Genomic DNA, 7500 nt, shown 5'->3' with positions numbered 1-7500 from the left:
AATCCCGGCCAATTTCTCCCGTTTGATGGGGTCTATGTGTACAAATTTTGACTTTTTTGAGTGCAGGTGCAAATCTGCTGAAAAAGCCTGTGGAAGTTTCACGGCGTTCGTACGATATTTGGCGACGCAAAAATGAGCGATTTCCCAGCTCGAGAGAATTCGGCGCGAGAGAAACGATGCCCCGTAACGCACATGAGAGCAATCCGGGCCAATTTCTCCCGTTTGATGGGGTCTATGTGTAAAAATTTTGACTTTTTTGAGTGCAGGTGCAAATCTGCTGGAAAAGCCTGTGGAAGTTTCACGGCGTTCGTACGATATTTGGCGACGCAAAAATGAGCGATTTCCAAGCTCGATGGAATTCGGAGCGAGAGAAACGATGCCCCGTAACGCACATGAGAGCAATCCGGGCCAATTTCTCCCGTTTGATGGGGTCTATGTGTAAAAATTTTGACTTTTTTGAGTGCACGTGCAAATCTGCTGAAAAAGCCTGTGGAAGTTTCACGGCGTTCGTACGATATTTGGCGACGCAAAAATGAGCGATTTCCCAGCTCGATGGAATTCGGCGCGAGAGAAACGATGCCCCGTAACGCACATGAGAGCAATCCCGGCCAATTTCTCCCGTTTGATGGGGTCTATGTGTACAAATTTTGACTTTTTTGAGTGCACGTGCAAATCTGCTGAAAAAGCCTGTGGAAGTTTCACGGCGTTCGTACGATATTTGGCGACGCAAAAATGAGCGATTTCCCAGCTCGATGGAATTCGGAGCGAGAGAAACGATGCCCCGTAACGCACATGAGAGCAATCCCGGCCAATTTCTCCCGTTTGATGGGGTCTATGTGTACAAATTTTGACTTTTTTGAGTGCACGTGCCAATCTGCTGGAAAAGCCTGTGGAAGTTTCACGGCGTTCGTACGATATTTGGCGACGCAAAAATGAGCGATTTCCCAGCTCGATGGAATTCGGCGCGACAGAAACGATGCCCCGTAACGCACATGAGAGCAATCCGGGCCAATTTCTCCCGTTTGATGGGGTCTATGTGTAAAAATTTTGACTTTTTTGAGTGCAGGTGCAAATCTGCTGGAAAAGCCTGTGGAAGTTTCACGGCGTTCGTACGATATTTGGCGACGCAAAAATGAGCGATTTCCCAGCTCGATGGAATTCGGCGCGAGAGAAACGATGCCCCGTAACGCACATGAGAGCAATCCCGGCCAATTTCTCCCGTTTGATGGGGTCTATGTGTAAAAATTTTGACTTTTTTGAGTGCACGTGCAAATCTGCTGAAAAAGCCTGTGGAAGTTTCACGGCGTTCGTACGATATTTGGCGACGCAAAAATGAGCGATTTCCCAGCTCGATGGAATTCGGAGCGAGAGAAACGATGCCCCGTAACGCACATGAGAGCAATCCCGGCCAATTTCTCCCGTTTGATGGGGTCTATGTGTACAAATTTTGACTTTTTTGAGTGCAGGTGCAAATCTGCTGAAAAAGCCTGTGGAAGTTTCACGGCGTTCGTACGATATTTGGCGACGCAAAAATGAGCGATTTCCCAGCTCGAGAGAATTCGGCGCGAGAGAAACGATGCCCCGTAACGCACATGAGAGCAATCCGGGCCAATTTCTCCCGTTTGATGGGGTCTATGTGTAAAAATTTTGACTTTTTTGAGTGCAGGTGCAAATCTGCTGGAAAAGCCTGTGGAAGTTTCACGGCGTTCGTACGATATTTGGCGACGCAAAAATGAGCGATTTCCAAGCTCGATGGAATTCGGAGCGAGAGAAACGATGCCCCGTAACGCACATGAGAGCAATCCGGGCCAATTTCTCCCGTTTGATGGGGTCTATGTGTACAAATTTTGACTTTTTTGAGTGCACGTGCCAATCTGCTGGAAAAGCCTGTGGAAGTTTCACGGCGTTCGTACGATATTTGGCGACGCAAAAATGAGCGATTTCCCAGCTCGATGGAATTCGGCGCGACAGAAACGATGCCCCGTAACGCACATGAGAGCAATCCGGGCCAATTTCTCCCGTTTGATGGGGTCTATGTGTAAAAATTTTGACTTTTTTGAGTGCAGGTGCAAATCTGCTGGAAAAGCCTGTGGAAGTTTTACGGCGTTCGTACGATATTTGGCGACGCAAAAATGAGCGATTTCCCAGCTCGATGGAATTCGGCGCGAGAGAAACGATGCCCCGTAACGCACATGAGAGCAATCCCGGCCAATTTCTCCCGTTTGATGGGGTCTATGTGTAAAAATTTTGACTTTTTTGAGTGCACGTGCAAATCTGCTGAAAAAGCCTGTGGAAGTTTCACGGCGTTCGTACGATATTTGGCGACGCAAAAATGAGCGATTTCCCAGCTCGATGGAATTCGGAGCGAGAGAAACGATGCCCCGTAACGCACATGAGAGCAATCCCGGCCAATTTCTCCCGTTTGATGGGGTCTATGTGTACAAATTTTGACTTTTTTGAGTGCAGGTGCAAATCTGCTGAAAAAGCCTGTGGAAGTTTCACGGCGTTCGTACGATATTTGGCGACGCAAAAATGAGCGATTTCCCAGCTCGAGAGAATTCGGCGCGAGAGAAACGATGCCCCGTAACGCACATGAGAGCAATCCGGGCCAATTTCTCCCGTTTGATGGGGTCTATGTGTAAAAATTTTGACTTTTTTGAGTGCAGGTGCAAATCTGCTGGAAAAGCCTGTGGAAGTTTCACGGCGTTCGTACGATATTTGGCGACGCAAAAATGAGCGATTTCCAAGCTCGATGGAATTCGGAGCGAGAGAAACGATGCCCCGTAACGCACATGAGAGCAATCCGGGCCAATTTCTCCCGTTTGATGGGGTCTATGTGTAAAAATTTTGACTTTTTTGAGTGCACGTGCAAATCTGCTGAAAAAGCCTGTGGAAGTTTCACGGCGTTCGTACGATATTTGGCGACGCAAAAATGAGCGATTTCCCAGCTCGATGGAATTCGGCGCGAGAGAAACGATGCCCCGTAACGCACATGAGAGCAATCCCGGCCAATTTCTCCCGTTTGATGGGGTCTATGTGTACAAATTTTGACTTTTTTGAGTGCACGTGCAAATCTGCTGAAAAAGCCTGTGGAAGTTTCACGGCGTTCGTACGATATTTGGCGACGCAAAAATGAGCGATTTCCCAGCTCGATGGAATTCGGAGCGAGAGAAACGATGCCCCGTAACGCACATGAGAGCAATCCCGGCCAATTTCTCCCGTTTGATGGGGTCTATGTGTACAAATTTTGACTTTTTTGAGTGCACGTGCCAATCTGCTGGAAAAGCCTGTGGAAGTTTCACGGCGTTCGTACGATATTTGGCGACGCAAAAATGAGCGATTTCCCAGCTCGATGGAATTCGGCGCGACAGAAACGATGCCCCGTAACGCACATGAGAGCAATCCGGGCCAATTTCTCCCGTTTGATGGGGTCTATGTGTAAAAATTTTGACTTTTTTGAGTGCAGGTGCAAATCTGCTGGAAAAGCCTGTGGAAGTTTCACGGCGTTCGTACGATATTTGGCGACGCAAAAATGAGCGATTTCCAAGCTCGATGGAATTCGGAGCGAGAGAAACGATGCCCCGTAACGCACATGAGAGCAATCCGGGCCAATTTCTCCCGTTTGATGGGGTCTATGTGTAAAAATTTTGACTTTTTTGAGTGCAGGTGCAAATCTGCTGAAAAAGCCTGTGGAAGTTTCACGGCGTTCGTACGATATTTGGCGACGCAAAAATGAGCGATTTCCCAGCTCGAGAGAATTCGGCGCGAGAGAAACGATGCCCCGTAACGCACATGAGAGCAATCCGGGCCAATTTCTCCCGTTTGATGGGGTCTATGTGTAAAAATTTTGACTTTTTTGAGTGCACGTGCAAATCTGCTGGAAAAGCCTGTGGAAGTTTCACGGCGTTCGTACGATATTTGGCGACGCAAAAATGAGCGATTTCCCAGCTCGATGGAATTCGGCGCGAGAGAAACGATGCCCCGTAACGCACATGAGAGCAATCCCGGCCAATTTCTCCCGTTTGATGGGGTCTATGTGTACAAATTTTGACTTTTTTGAGTGCACGTGCAAATCTGCTGAAAAAGCCTGTGGAAGTTTCACGGCGTTCGTACGATATTTGGCGACGCAAAAATGAGCGATTTCCCAGCTCGATGGAATTCGGAGCGAGAGAAACGATGCCCCGTAACGCACATGAGAGCAATCCCGGCCAATTTCTCCCGTTTGATGGGGTCTATGTGTACAAATTTTGACTTTTTTGAGTGCAGGTGCAAATCTGCTGAAAAAGCCTGTGGAAGTTTCACGGCGTTCGTACGATATTTGGCGACGCAAAAATGAGCGATTTCCCAGCTCGAGAGAATTCGGCGCGAGAGAAACGATGCCCCGTAACGCACATGAGAGCAATCCGGGCCAATTTCTCCCGTTTGATGGGGTCTATGTGTAAAAATTTTGACTTTTTTGAGTGCAGGTGCAAATCTGCTGGAAAAGCCTGTGGAAGTTTCACGGCGTTCGTACGATATTTGGCGACGCAAAAATGAGCGATTTCCAAGCTCGATGGAATTCGGAGCGAGAGAAACGATGCCCCGTAACGCACATGAGAGCAATCCCGGCCAATTTCTCCCGTTTGATGGGGTCTATGTGTAAAAATTTTGACTTTTTTGAGTGCACGTGCAAATCTGCTGAAAAAGCCTGTGGAAGTTTCACGGCGTTCGTACGATATTTGGCGACGCAAAAATGAGCGATTTCCCAGCTCGATGGAATTCGGAGCGAGAGAAACGATGCCCCGTAACGCACATGAGAGCAATCCCGGCCAATTTCTCCCGTTTGATGGGGTCTATGTGTACAAATTTTGACTTTTTTGAGTGCAGGTGCAAATCTGCTGAAAAAGCCTGTGGAAGTTTCACGGCGTTCGTACGATATTTGGCGACGCAAAAATGAGCGATTTCCCAGCTCGAGAGAATTCGGCGCGAGAGAAACGATGCCCCGTAACGCACATGAGAGCAATCCGGGCCAATTTCTCCCGTTTGATGGGGTCTATGTGTAAAAATTTTGACTTTTTTGAGTGCAGGTGCAAATCTGCTGGAAAAGCCTGTGGAAGTTTCACGGCGTTCGTACGATATTTGGCGACGCAAAAATGAGCGATTTCCAAGCTCGATGGAATTCGGAGCGAGAGAAACGATGCCCCGTAACGCACATGAGAGCAATCCGGGCCAATTTCTCCCGTTTGATGGGGTCTATGTGTAAAAATTTTGACTTTTTTGAGTGCACGTGCAAATCTGCTGAAAAAGCCTGTGGAAGTTTCACGGCGTTCGTACGATATTTGGCGACGCAAAAATGAGCGATTTCCCAGCTCGATGGAATTCGGCGCGAGAGAAACGATGCCCCGTAACGCACATGAGAGCAATCCCGGCCAATTTCTCCCGTTTGATGGGGTCTATGTGTACAAATTTTGACTTTTTTGAGTGCACGTGCAAATCTGCTGAAAAAGCCTGTGGAAGTTTCACGGCGTTCGTACGATATTTGGCGACGCAAAAATGAGCGATTTCCCAGCTCGATGGAATTCGGAGCGAGAGAAACGATGCCCCGTAACGCACATGAGAGCAATCCCGGCCAATTTCTCCCGTTTGATGGGGTCTATGTGTACAAATTTTGACTTTTTTGAGTGCACGTGCCAATCTGCTGGAAAAGCCTGTGGAAGTTTCACGGCGTTCGTACGATATTTGGCGACGCAAAAATGAGCGATTTCCCAGCTCGATGGAATTCGGCGCGACAGAAACGATGCCCCGTAACGCACATGAGAGCAATCCGGGCCAATTTCTCCCGTTTGATGGGGTCTATGTGTAAAAATTTTGACTTTTTTGAGTGCAGGTGCAAATCTGCTGGAAAAGCCTGTGGAAGTTTCACGGCGTTCGTACGATATTTGGCGACGCAAAAATGAGCGATTTCCCAGCTCGATGGAATTCGGCGCGAGAGAAACGATGCCCCGTAACGCACATGAGAGCAATCCCGGCCAATTTCTCCCGTTTGATGGGGTCTATGTGTAAAAATTTTGACTTTTTTGAGTGCACGTGCAAATCTGCTGAAAAAGCCTGTGGAAGTTTCACGGCGTTCGTACGATATTTGGCGACGCAAAAATGAGCGATTTCCCAGCTCGATGGAATTCGGAGCGAGAGAAACGATGCCCCGTAACGCACATGAGAGCAATCCCGGCCAATTTCTCCCGTTTGATGGGGTCTATGTGTACAAATTTTGACTTTTTTGAGTGCAGGTGCAAATCTGCTGAAAAAGCCTGTGGAAGTTTCACGGCGTTCGTACGATATTTGGCGACGCAAAAATGAGCGATTTCCCAGCTCGAGAGAATTCGGCGCGAGAGAAACGATGCCCCGTAACGCACATGAGAGCAATCCGGGCCAATTTCTCCCGTTTGATGGGGTCTATGTGTAAAAATTTTGACTTTTTTGAGTGCAGGTGCAAATCTGCTGGAAAAGCCTGTGGAAGTTTCACGGCGTTCGTACGATATTTGGCGACGCAAAAATGAGCGATTTCCAAGCTCGATGGAATTCGGAGCGAGAGAAACGATGCCCCGTAACGCACATGAGAGCAATCCGGGCCAATTTCTCCCGTTTGATGGGGTCTATGTGTACAAATTTTGACTTTTTTGAGTGCACGTGCCAATCTGCTGGAAAAGCCTGTGGAAGTTTCACGGCGTTCGTACGATATTTGGCGACGCAAAAATGAGCGATTTCCCAGCTCGATGGAATTCGGCGCGACAGAAACGATGCCCCGTAACGCACATGAGAGCAATCCGGGCCAATTTCTCCCGTTTGATGGGGTCTATGTGTAAAAATTTTGACTTTTTTGAGTGCAGGTGCAAATCTGCTGGAAAAGCCTGTGGAAGTTTCACGGCGTTCGTACGATATTTGGCGACGCAAAAATGAGCGATTTCCCAGCTCGATGGAATTCGGCGCGAGAGAAACGATGCCCCGTAACGCACATGAGAGCAATCCCGGCCAATTTCTCCCGTTTGATGGGGTCTATGTGTAAAAATTTTGACTTTTTTGAGTGCACGTGCAAATCTGCTGAAAAAGCCTGTGGAAGTTTCACGGCGTTCGTACGATATTTGGCGACGCAAAAATGAGCGATTTCCCAGCTCGATGGAATTCGGAGCGAGAGAAACGATGCCCCGTAACGCACATGAGAGCAATCCCGGCCAATTTCTCCCGTTTGATGGGGTCTATGTGTACAAATTTTGACTTTTTTGAGTGCAGGTGCAAATCTGCTGAAAAAGCCTGTGGAAGTTTCACGGCGTTCGTACGATATTTGGCGACGCAAAAATGAGCGATTTCCCAGCTCGAGAGAATTCGGCGCGAGAGAAACGATGCCCCGTAACGCACATGAGAGCAATCCGGGCCAATTTCTCCCGTTTGATGGGGTCTATGTGTAAAAATTTTGACTTTTTTGAGTGCAGGTGCAAATCTGCTGGAAAAGCCTGTGGAAGTTTC

Source organism: Lampetra fluviatilis, unplaced genomic scaffold (genome assembly GCF_964198595.1).
Source record: "Lampetra fluviatilis unplaced genomic scaffold, kcLamFluv1.1 SCAFFOLD_1104, whole genome shotgun sequence".
Taxonomy (NCBI): domain Eukaryota; kingdom Metazoa; phylum Chordata; class Hyperoartia; order Petromyzontiformes; family Petromyzontidae; genus Lampetra; species Lampetra fluviatilis.
The sequence above is the reverse complement of the archived record's forward strand: the minus strand, read 5'-3'. Positions refer to the sequence as shown.